The sequence below is a fragment of the Stegostoma tigrinum genome, chromosome 3 (assembly GCF_030684315.1).
Source record: "Stegostoma tigrinum isolate sSteTig4 chromosome 3, sSteTig4.hap1, whole genome shotgun sequence".
NCBI classification, from domain to species: Eukaryota; Metazoa; Chordata; class Chondrichthyes; order Orectolobiformes; family Stegostomatidae; genus Stegostoma; species Stegostoma tigrinum.
The window spans coordinates 99,865,132-99,878,250 of record NC_081356.1 but is presented as its reverse complement, the minus strand read 5'-3'; the positions used below and the strand labels follow the sequence as shown (position 1 = coordinate 99,878,250).

Genomic DNA, 13,119 nt, shown 5'->3' with positions numbered 1-13,119 from the left:
GGGAGGGTCTCTGTACAGCTATCCAACCTTTATGTCAAAGCATCATACTAATGGCCTTTTGTGAGCCATTAACAATTTATCCTGGTAGGCTTCACCAACTGTTGCTATACTGAGTCCCTTGCAATGCACAAGCTTTTTCCAATAGACAACACAGTAAAGGAAAATTTTACAGCTAATTATTATACACGACATAATCTTTAGCCATTAATATGTGTGCTTATTAATTTTTTACACTACAAACAAACTTTTGTGCAGCAAATTAAGTTTAATTTCTCCTTGTTTGCACAGGCAATTTGTTCATCTTCACGGTAGTATTTCAGATTTAGTCACATTTGTTCATGAATAATGCAAACTACAAATAAGGACTTTTCCTATTCTAAATGAGTCACTTTGATCCAAAGTACATTGAGCATTTCAATAAAGACAGTGCTTCATTCATGAACTCTACTTGTTCACAATTGTAAATTACTTGCCAGTAATGTCCCATGTCCTCCATTAGTTACGGTCATTTTTTATTTCAGCAGTATTTTTCAAAAATCATAGAACTCTTTATGGCCCTCCCTCCAGGTCCAGATGGTGGTGATCCCAAAGTTCATGTTTTTCACAATGAACCTGCCAAGTGCTTTGCAGCCTTCACTGATTTGTTATAGAGCCTCTTCAGCATAAAATTTTCACTTTACTATTCACATAACCCCTTTTCTTAGGGCACTGAGCTCAGAATCAGAATCAGCATAGGGCACTGTGGAACATCTGCCCTATTGCTCTGTTGTGGGTCTAAGGTTTTCATGGAACTTGAGAAGGCAACTGAGCAAAGTGAAAAGGGTAAGAAATTGATCTGGAAGGCAAAGTGATTAAGAGGGTCAATTCTGCAAATAGTAGCAACTTCAAAAACCAGCATACTGCTCCAATGAAATAATAACATTTCAAATTCAACAGATGAAATCTGTAAAACACAGGATTATTATCTCAAGCCACAAATTGAGCAAACTATGTGCAGTGATCCACAATAATACATAAATGAAGAACCACATTCATATTATAAATAGTTGATAGGGCAGAGTGTTATTGCTGAAAAAAAGCATGTCAAAGTGTTTCATCTTGCATTCATCAGGACAATTCACAAAGAAAAAACAACTTGAGGGCAAAACAAACATTCAGTCAGTTCCAGTGTAATGCTAGGTATGTAGTGTACATCCCAAAGAATAGATCACATCAAACATACCAACCACTGGAGAGCCATCAACTTGGTGAAAAACACTCTTTGGTCTGCCCAAAATTTGTTGCTTTTCCAATTGAAAGAGTTGCCCCGACTCAGTGATTCAGATTGGCATATTTCAAGGTCCAGAACTATATGCTGAGGGACGCATTAAAGTATGGGGCAGCGGCCACCAAGAAGCAGTGAGGAAAGACCACCATCTAAGGTCTTTTTGCCAAAGTTAAAGGGAGGTCCATTCAGTTATCGGACCCCCCAGTGTCTCAAATATTTTTAAATATAGTCTTGTATAAGAAAGAAATATATTTGGTTTGTTTTGTTGGAGAGTCAAACTCAATGTTTGTTTGTTTCTCTATAAGCTACTGGGCAGAACAGTTTTCGTGACTATGTGCGTACATAAGTAATTTTAATGAATAAAGTATATCTTTGAAATTTATAAAAGTTCATCAGACCAACCAAACCGCACTTGCAATGCTTGCTGATAGGCCTGGCAAATGTTGTGATGACAAACTACTTAGCTTGGCTCTCAAGGTGCACCTGCATGCACCGGAAGCTACATATATTAGCCCACGGATCCATGTCCTTTGCAGGTAGAAAGAACAAGTATATGCATGGCACCAGTTTGAATAAAGTACATGAAATTCATTTGCTGATTAATTTCTTAAAGCAATGCCCTGGCCAATCCAAGACAAACTGCCTGGTTTAAAATTTAAGGAAAGCTTGGTGTAGTGAATAGAACCAGGTGAATCTCATTGACTATGAGATCCTTGATTAGATTTGTTAACATGTGCGTTTGAAGGAGTCCTGGCTGATCGATATAAACAGGGGATAAAAGCAATAATAGAAATGGCTAGAAAAGGTCAGTAGGTCTGGCAGTATCTGTAGAGAGAAATTAGAGTTAATGTTTTGGTCTAGTAGCCCTTCCTCAGAACTTTTTCCGAGCTACGTTCAGTTCTGAGATAGGATCACTGGACCCGAAACAATGACTCTAATTTCTCTCCACAGATGGTGTCAAACCAGTTGAGCTTTTCCAACAATTTCTGCTGTTGTACTTGTTGTAACATCTGCAGTTCTTCCAGTTTTAATTCAAAGAATCTCCTGACTTCACAGGCTGACCATGAACTGGGTGGTCATAGCCTGTCCATTGTGCACATGTAAATAAAGTGTGATTCAGTGAAGGGATACCAGCCTCTGTACAGTTATTTCACTTGGAAATTAACATCAATACCCTCCATGGCAATGCTTCTACCTATCAGCATTCTCCTCTCATTCAGTATGAATGTTGGCTTACCCCTTGAATTGGTACTCTTGCAAATTGTCCTGATGAGAACAAGATAAAAAACTTCAACAGAACATATCTTTTATCAGAAATACTCAAGTTCTGTATGAGCATAAAGAATCATACCAAAATTAGCAACTAATGCTGCATTAGCAGTGGCTAAGAAATTAAGGATCACATGTAATATCTTTCACAAAAAAAACGTATGTTTAATTTCTTAGGCTCTTGGAGGCATAGCAAAGCCTGAAAGGGTTAGTAGTTTTCAGTCAGTTTGAGAATTGCTCCTTTCAGTGTGAGTAGATCTTGCCAGGTGCGGTAAATTAGTGTCATTATGAGCCACCAGGAAATGCCCACAGAGATTTCTAGTAACATTTCAGAAGTTTCATTAAACAGCTGCATCTTATAATTGATTTACAGTATTTAAAACAAAAGCAGTTAAGTTACTGAATGCTGGTGCACATAAAATGGATGAATGAGGACTCAAGGGAGATTCCCACTGAGACAAAAGCCAACTGAAAGAACATCATTTGGTCCATCAAAAATATGTGTAGAATAAGTGCCATTAATTTCCTCACATGGGCTTGTTAATAATGCATTTTCTGTGTTGGGAAATATACTTAAGATGAGAAATTTGCTGTTTGATTTACACAAAATAGATCTTAAATTATAACTTTTCAAGGCTTAATTTTTAACTTAAAACTGTACATTAGTTTATGTCTGATTTTATAATCTGAAAATATAAGTAACATGAAAGTTGGTCAATTTATAGGCACCTAAATTATTGAAATAATAAACACCTTTCCATAATTTTCATTGATTGTAAAGCATCAATTATTTTGTCACACTATACACATTTCCCTGGCCAAAGGAACACAACATTAATAATCATTTAACTTTCAAGATTAGCAAACATTTTACCTGTGAGTTGGAGGGAAGAAAAGTAGAAGGAAGTTAAGCAAAAAAAATCCCAGAAATTCTAACATAAGTGACATATTGTCCATAATTTTCTTGCACATAGAATTAATTACTGTATGAGTGATGCATGGGGTTGATCATGCTTGCAAATCAATGGACAATGTGAGATGGATGGCAGACAAGTCTTGTGCTGCGGGTGTACAATGGGCAGTGAGTGCAGAGCAGCGCATGCACAGCAGCCAACCGGAGGAGTACAGCAGGACCCACTGGATTCCATTATCAGTGGTTATTATGATATGGTTGATTGGACAGTTCAGATTGCTTGAGAAATATCACTAGTGATGTCTCTGTAAAATCCTGTAAATCCATCGGCAGGATTGGAGCTCCAATTCTCTTTCAGCTATCAGCCCCAGCTTTCAGGCACTCATTTCTCTAAGAACCAAAAGAATTGCGGATGCTGTAAATCAGGAACAAAACTATTGTTGCTGGAAACGCTCAGCAGGTCTGGCAGCATCTGTGAAGAAAAATCAGAGTTAACGCTTCGGGTCAAGTGGCCCTTCCACAAAGGAAGGGGTTTGAGGAAGGGTCACCGGACACGAAACGTTAACTCTGATTTTTCTTCACAGACGCTGCCAGACCTGCTGATTTCTATAAGTGAGCTATGTTGGGCATGCCACATTGTCCACATGCCTGACACCAAATTTCCATACTAAACACCATTCTCTGCGCTTTGGTACAGTAGGTGGTTACCAGGAGGGCAAAGGAGGACAAGGAAATCCTCAAAGCTTCCCTGAAAAGTACAATATCGCTAGCTTATGAAAACCTCTTGTCCAAGACTGGAGACAAAACATCTGAAAAGATACGAATCATTTTGAGTATCTTCAACAGGCCCAGGTAGAGGGCAAGTGTAAACAGCTGAAGGAGGGTGTGAAAGCACAAGCATCCCACCCATCCATTCTTTCAAACAGCAGCTGCCCACCAGCAGCAGGATGAGCAGATCTAGCACTGGACTGATTAGTCACCTCAGGACCTATAATTTCAGAGTGGAAGAAAGTCATCCTTGAGCTTGAAAGACTACGTAAGAAGAAAGAAAATAATCCATTTGGCAAGATGTAGCCTGTACTGAGTTACTCAAAGCAAAGGCTCACTCTTTTGGGAACATACATATCAGCTGTACAACCTAAATCAGGGGTACAGCCACTTGTCGGAGAAGCAACAGCGCACAGCAGCACGTAATGTACTTGCAGAAAATAGCAGCAACGCGTGAAGCTAAGAGATTGCTCTCAAGTATTACTTTTAAGAAGTTTTATTTTGCTCAAATTCATTTGTGCTAAATCCAAAGTAAAATCTACCACAAACCAACATGACTGGGCTGCATTTTAGTATGCAATTCTTTAAAAAAAACAAACTTTGCAACAAATGACGCTCCTCGACGTGTAGAAACGGCAATTTCTGCAGCCTGGTAGGCACAAATGAAAATAGGTTTATCATAAAAAAAGCTTAATGTTAATCACCCCAGACCACCATCGATGAACAGCACAGATTTAAGTAACTGTTGGGATTTTTTTTTAAAAAAGTACAGAATAATTCAGGATTTAGTATTTTCTTAGTAAATTCTATCATATAAAAAGCTTTTAATTGGGCACCTATTATTGCCATTATGCCTAACAAAACAAGAGCCTAATTTTTAGAATCTCCTCAAAGGCCCTCAAATGGGTGCAATAAGCAGAAACTTACAACAGTGATTAAATTGACCAGGGTGTGTCTAATTTTGTTGCCGTAGAAATATTTCAGTCCGGTGTTCTGTAAACTGCCACAGAAGATCATGGAAACATGATTTTTGCTTCATGTAGTTCATGCTTGAGATTCTGCAATCATTTACATTAATTTGGACAATTTCAGGCTAATTGCTGAACAGGGGTTGCTACGTATTGGAAATTCAGATCAATTTGGAAAACTTAACGGATTCTCAGAATTTTCATCCACAGCCCCATCCAGCTCAACCTAACAGTAGCTGTGAATATGCTTCCCTATCAGTCAAAATTGCTCATATAGCGCATCTGTCAGGCAGGAGTTGTGACAGACGGTTGAGAATGACGAGAGCTTAAAGGGCGTCATTTGACCTTATCAGTATTAGTTTAGATCTGTTTCAGATTAGGAACTATGACCATCAGGCTCTTGGTAGGTCCTCATAAAACTTAGAACAGGCGTCGATATCTGTGCCTTTTCAGGAGGAAAACAGCATTACATTTTTGCAACACTAATGAAAACAAACCCTTTTCCTATTCAAGATCAGTTCATGCATTGCTAAAATTGCTGCTGACTAGGCAATTTTACACAGGATGAGATTTCTGTGTTTTGAAACAATCCACACATTCATAGAGTGGCACACATCCTGATGATGCATGCATTTAGCTTCACATGTGGAGCCCTGATCACCGCATGGGTTCCATCTGGAACACCATCCAGTGTGGGAAGTCCGCCAGACTGCAACAGTTCTGTGTCCCTTCAGCTTGGTGCCTCATTCTCGCTGGAAATGTGACAAAGATGTTTCTCCTGGCAACTGTGGTGTCAGCACTGTTCTCTAAGCAGCTCTGAACTGTCAAGGGGTTTATCTTGCAGATGTCTCTTGCAGTGGCCTGGAAAAATCCTTGGCAGTGATTGCTAATAATAATGACATTCACAGCTATAGGAACTGCCAGCCCAATCTGTAAAGTTGTTTGTAGTTCAGTCTGCGGCACGTGGAACTGTTTGGTCAATGCCTCTCATGAATCCATGTTACTGACAATGGCTGACCTAAACCCAGGGAGGAATAACATTGTCTACGAGCTTTGTAATTGGCTACTAACGGCAGGACCTGTACTCTGATGTGCTTGGATGTGAATTGGTTTTAGCTACAAAGGATTAAACAAGGAATCTGGATTTTGTAACTTGATTGGCTACATCTTGCAGTGTGGGTAGTAACTGCCAAAACTCCAGGAAAGGGCAATTTAGGAAAGGTTTCCATAAAAAAAAGTATAGAGAGAAGAAACAGTTCATATATCTTAAATGCTGTAAAGAAATGCCAGTGCCAAAAACTAACCTTCAATAAAAACAGAAAGTGCTGGATAAATTCAGGAAGTCTGGCAGCATTTGTGGAGAGACAAACAGAGTTAAAGTTCTGAGTTCAATGTGACTCTTTGGAACTCAGGGGAGGTAGAAATGTGATGCTTTGAAATGTAGGGAGGAGGACAGAAATGAAGGGCAGGGATATGTTAGAAGACAGGTGTCACAGAACAAAACATGTTAGAAGCAGCAACAATAGCAGTGATGAAACAAAACATCAGTCAGTGTAAATAATAAAATAAAGTGCAGATCCATTGAAAAGCAAAAGCACAAGGGCAAAATATGGACTGGCATATGGGAGTGAAATAATTCAAACTGGAGCACAGAGTTCATGGTTTGAAATTGCTGAATTCAATTGTTGAGTATAGAAGCTAGACGGTACTGATCAGGAATGACTGTTGCTCCTCCGGCTTGTGTTGCACTTCTCTGGAATAGGACAGGACTGTTTGCTGGTCTGGAGGGTTTTAGTTATGAGGGGCAGTTGAATAAACACAGATTGTTTTCACTGAAAAAGCAGAAGCTGAGAGGCGACCTGATAGAGGGGTCCAAAATTATGAAAGACATAAATAGGGTGGATATTCAGAAGCTTTTTCCCAGGGTGGAAGGGCCAACTACAAGAGGGCACACATTCAGGGTAAGTGGGGAGGGTGGGAAGGTTTAGGGGAGAAATTACACAAAACATTTTCATACAGAGGGTAGTGTGGGGGGCGTGGGAGGTGGCGGTGCCTGGAACAGACTGCCAGTGGAGGTGGTGGAAGCAGGCATGTCAGCAACATTTACGGCTTATCTTGAAAGACATACAAACGGGAGGCCAGCAGAGGGGTAGAAACTGCAAGAGGGCAATAAGTAGCTAGTCTAAATAAGGATTAGTGGGGAAGAAGGTAGTGGATGTGGAGCTCAGAAGACAGGAAGGCAAAATAAAACTTTCATCAAAGAAAAACACGTGGAAGATTTAAGTAGAGAGTCACGTTAGGCTGTAATCTTTCTCTGAAAATCCCATCCAGGAGTCTTGACAAAAAGTATCCCAATAAGAAACAATGTTCTAGTTTGGGCAGGATTGTTATCAACGGATAGTTTAAAGTTTTTGACGAAGAAATCAGCATAATACCATAACACAGGGAACCAAATTGCTTTGAGGTTTCAGCAAAGGAAAAATCATGGGTCTTCCTTTTCATTCAACGTAGATAAAGAAGGTTAACTTTTGAGGAAGTTGTTCGAGTGCAAGTAATAAGCAAAAACTTCAAGCCCAAAATGTCAATTGAGTTCTGGAGGCACCATCAGCTAGGGACCATATAATGGGGGTAAACAGACTACAGGCAGATTCCACCCTGTTATCTTCAGTCCCGCTGATTGCTCACGTTGCTACGCACTTCTGGTATATGGGGCAGGATGTTCAGATTCTAGAGGAGGTAAGAGAGGTGGGTGGGTGAAATTAATCAGGTGAGAGTCAAAAAGTCAGATTCTCTCCATGGAGATGAACTTTGGCAATTAACTTTTTTGACCTCGAAAAGGCAGGTCACCCTTTTGATAAACAGATATTGAGAAGCTTATCTGCATGCATGAGCATCTCATTAAAAGCCCAACATGCTGAAATTAAGTTGGCCTTCCCAATTAATTTCAGCCCAATAAATAAATGTAACTCTTCAGATATACAATCACAATATAGAAGGCATATTCCTAGCTATCTTCTTCCTGGACTTTGGGTTAAGTATTTGCTGCTTTAGCATTGTAGTAGTAAAAGTCTGAAGGATGCTTCTGCTGAGTTGAGCTGTAGGGTCTACAATATAGTCACAGAATCCAAGGAGAAAGTAACCTGTGTTACATGGTCCATGTTAAGTACGGCAAGAGGGCAGATAGAAGTGTATAGAAAAGGGGATGAAGGTTGATGGGATTAGTGTGGACCACAGTCCTTTCGTGGGCAGCCACAGTTTGCTGGAGTGGGCTCCTGTCAGTATGGCAGGGTGAATCACTGATGGTCTACAGGTGGTTGTGGTCTGGGTGAGGGAGAAGAGGGGCTTGGTAAGAGGTGGCTTGGGAGGCGGTCTACAAATGAGCGAGTTTGTTTGCGAGTGGCCTAATTTCTATTCCTGCTGTAAGCAGCTCATGTTTGGGAACTTGTCTAGTCAAACAGTGCTGCAGAGGAAAAGGTGACAATCAGAGGAGGGAATTTGTTGTAACGAGACACTTGGTAGGTCAGGGTTGGGATGCATGGGGAGGATCAAACAAAGTGAAGCTACAGCTGGACTCGATCAGGAGATGGCTCAAGTTCATGAGGGACAATGGAACTTGGATTGTGATAGGCTCCAAGGGCAAAAATGGAAACATCAAATATCACATGGATGGGATTGGCAGGACACAGGCAGTTATATCTGTGCAGAGTGTGGAAGCAACTGGGACAGCAAACTGGTAAGGAAAGGAGGAAATCAGAGGCATTTGGCGTGTGACGGGGGTGGCTGAACCTCATAACTTTACAGGCAAACAGTGAATTCTCTTTTGATTTTGAAAAGGCTACACCCAAAGTGGGAGGAGTAAGTTTTCCTGAGTTGTAGCTTTGATTTTGAAGCTCATTGAAGGGTACCTCATTCATCATGGTCCAGTGGATGGAGAATCACGAGAAAATCAACTTCCACATAACCAGCTAATCAAGTCAACTCATGTCACACTCCAACAAAATCTCATGGAGCCACAGTATATTATGGCCTGACTGCCATCTCATGATGTCTCAGGTACACACAAAGAAAGATGACCATGTGCATTAAATTACTGCCTTTACAGATCTTCTGGCAGCATGATGATACAGATCAAGCCTAACATTCTTCTGATCAACTTGCAAATGGAATTGGAGGTGAAGACTGTTAAAACCAGCTGTGGGCCAGCTTGCAGAAGCATGACATCTACATGTGGCAATGTCTCACGTCCAGGCCTTGGAGCAATGGTCTGCAACTGACAGACAAACGATGTTGAAGATTCCTCAGGATGTCCCAGGTAGTTATATCTTACGACATTCTAGAGAGCCACTGAAGACCTCTACAGGAGATCGCAAGCATCCATGCAAATGAAACTGGGAGGAGACTGATGCTCTCTGTTTGCTAAAATACACCAACCTATTTCCTTTCCCTTGGATTCTGGGAACCAGGCAGATAAACAGCCAAGGCAGTGAGCTTCCTTACCACAGTGTGCTTCCCATGGCAATTTAGTGCATCCACATAGCATTCAGATCACTCTATCATCAACCAGCAACATCTGTCAACAGGAAAGAGCTCTACTTCCTGAATGTACACATCATTTGTGACCACACCAGCCAAATACAGCAGCTTTGGGTAGTTCTTTATTCATTCAGGGATGGGTGTGTTCTTTTTAGGCAGCAGTTACTGTCCACCCCTAATTGACCAGGGGGCAGTTGAGAGTCAATTGCGTTGCTGTAGTACTGGAGCTACATGTAGGCGAGACCAGATAAGGATGGCAGTATCCTTCCCTGCAACACATTAGTGAACCAGATGGAGTTATAACTTCTTCGAGGTTGAACCAGATGGGTTTTTTCCTGATTCTTAATTCCAGATATTTATTGAATTCAAATTCCACCAATTGCTGTGGCGGGATTCAAATCCAGAATGTTATCTTGGTCTTTGGATTAACAGTGCAGTGATAATACCACCAGGTCTCTGCCTCCGCAGTGTATATCAAAAGGAGCTGTCACAACTCCTACATTCTGGAGTAGGAGGCCTGCACCTTTCAGTCCACTTTATTGCATACTCAGGCAAGCTGCTCAGGGACAAGGATGATCTTCCCCCAAAATTAGGCTGGTAACATCTCTCAAAAAAGTCACAAACCAACACAGTTTTGAGCTCTGATTCATAGAACATTGAACATAGAATATTACAGTGCAGTCCAGGCCCTTTGGCCCTTGATGTTGCACTGACCTATGAAACCAATCTGAAGCCCATCTAACCGACACCAATCCATTATCATCCATTTGTTTATTCAATGACCATTTAAATGCCCTTAAAGTTGGCGAGTCTACTACTGTTGCAGGCAGGGCATTCCATGCCCTTACTACTCTCTGAGTAAAGAACCTATCTCTGACTTCTGTCCTATATCTATCACACTTCAATTTAAAGCCGTGTCCCCTCATGCTAGCCATCACCATCAGAGGAAAAAGGCTCTCACTGGCTACCCTATCTAATCCTCTGATCATCTTGTATGTCTCTATTAAGTCACCTCTTAATCCTCTTCTCTCTAATGAAAACAGCCTTAAGTCCCTCAGCCTTTCCTTATGAGACCTTCCCTCCATACCAGGCAACATCCTGGTAAATCTCCTCTGCACCCTTTCCAATGCTTCCACATATAATGCGGCGACAAGAACTGTATGCATTCTGCATTTGCCTGCCACGACTGAGCAGACTGCACACCGGCTGAAAATGAAGATCCAACATATAGAATGTTCAGGCAGGCTGATGCAATTTATCCCAGTCAGGGTGTCCTTCATCCTCACTGTTAGCTATCCCACCCGCAAGCTCACTTTACAAAAGGGGATTTTCTTACGGGAGGAAGTGTCATAGAGATACATTGCACAGAAAAAGGCCCTTCAGCCCATCAAGTCTGCACTAATCAAAAACAAGAACCTAACTATTCTAACCCTTTTTACCAGCATTGACCCATAGCTTTGATTGATTTGGCATCACAAGTGCACTAATTACTTCTTAAATGTAATGACACTTTCTACCTCTACCACACTTACAGGCAGTAAGGTCCAGATTTCCATCACCTTCTGCGTGAAAATAAACTTTTCCTCACATCCCCTCTAAACCTTCTGCCTCGCACCTGAAATCCATGCCCCCAATCATTGATCCCTCCGCCAAGGGGAAAAGTTTTATTCCTGTCTGCCCTGTCTATGCCCCTTATAATTTGTGACATCTCTAAAATCTCCCTCCTCAGTCTCCCTGCTTCAAGGGAAAGCCTCTGACGGAGGAATGTGAAGGTGAGCACCTCAAGATAGGGCTCACGAATAGGAAGATGGTGGGGCTGTACACTGGCAAAGCAGAAATGGCAGTTACAAGCTAATAGGCAAACCTCGTGCGCTGCATGATTCTTTTGATGTTATGTCCTTTGTACACCAGCTGGCTGAGAGGCCAGTAGTTTCTCAATGCAACACATCACAATAACTGAGGATAACAAAGTGTGGAGCTCGATGAACACAGCAGGCCAAGTAGCATCTTAGGAACATAAAAGCTGACGTTTTGGGCCTAGACTTTTCTGATGAAGGGTCTAGGCCCGAAACGTCAGCTTTTGTGCTCCTAAGATGCTGCTTGGCCAGCTGTGTTCATCCAGCTCCGCACTTTGTTATCTCGGATTCTCCAGCATCTGCAGTTCCCATTATCTCTGACACAATAACTGAGGGTTTCATTTTGCATGATTGCTTGCAATGAAGACTATGTTTGTAATTGAAATATGCTGGTAATGTGGCCACTTGGAAGCAAACTGCTTACACAAGCCTGGCCTTTGTGGTAACTGTACACAGCTATAGCTGTAACACAGCATGCACTCCTGTGGGCCTTTTTCAAGCAAAGTGGAGGAAGAATAGGGAGCTCTCTGGAGAACACTACTCAGTTCTCTCGCCTTCCAACCCAATGTCAGCAGTTATCCTAACTCTTCACTACTTCTACAGTCCTGCAAAATGTTAGAATCCTTGGGTGTATTATTGCAATGGCTAAGCATCCTCAGTTACTGTGCTTCTACCACTACTGCTGCAGAAAAATACCACTACGGCTGCAAAAATGCAAACAGTTCTCTTCTATCCCTCTGAAAAATGTTGACATTCAATAGAGAGTTGGGCACTGCCTTACTCATATACCAAGACTGTTTGATTTGGCAATAGAGACTCCAGACAGGGGAAAGATATTTCCTTCCTACATCCTTCACAGTCCAACCACATTTCTGCATTGCTTCCGTAAAGTTGCTACTGTCAAGTCCGCAGTGTGGCTATTCCACTATTCTCCCTTTGACTTCACTGGACAAAGTCAATGTTTTGATTGCATTCCTCATTTGTTAGGTCTATGTTTCACTGGGTTATAAGCGCAACATTAGGCACAAACACTGATGATGATATGAGACAACCAAAGCTGTCCTGATGGAAGAAGAGCATCTCCTTGTAATGGGGGAAGATGCTTAACTACTTTCACTTCAGACAACATGTTAGCACCTAGCGTGGAAATGAGACTACAGCAGACATCCCAGAAGTTGCTTCCATTCATGGACCTCTTAGATCTGCACATTTGGAAAGAGTATTACAGGGAACACTGGTGGGCAGGCTTTGGGGAGTCAGGTGGTGAGTAATTGCTGCAAGATTCCTAGCCTCTGACCCGCTCTTTTAGACAGTACTTATTGGGCTTGTCCAGTTCAGTTTCGGGTCAACCCCAGGATGTTTATTTATATATTCAGGATGTATCCATTGGGTGGCAATGCCATTGAATCTCAAGGGGGAAACAGTCAGATTCTACTGTTAAAGGTGGACATTGCCCGGCACTTGTGTGGTGCAAATGTTACTTGCCGCTTGTCAGTTCAAACCCCAACATTGTTCAGGTCTTGCTGCATTTCGACATGGATTGCT

General features: G+C 41.6%; 1 protein-coding gene across 1 annotated transcript in view; it reads right to left on the bottom strand.

The window, feature by feature from the left end:
* The window catches only part of atg10 (ATG10 autophagy related 10 homolog (S. cerevisiae)), a 274,871-nt gene that overhangs the window by 39,903 nt on the left and 221,849 nt on the right, over positions 1-13,119 (bottom strand). The gene's annotated exons all lie outside the window — the stretch shown is intronic.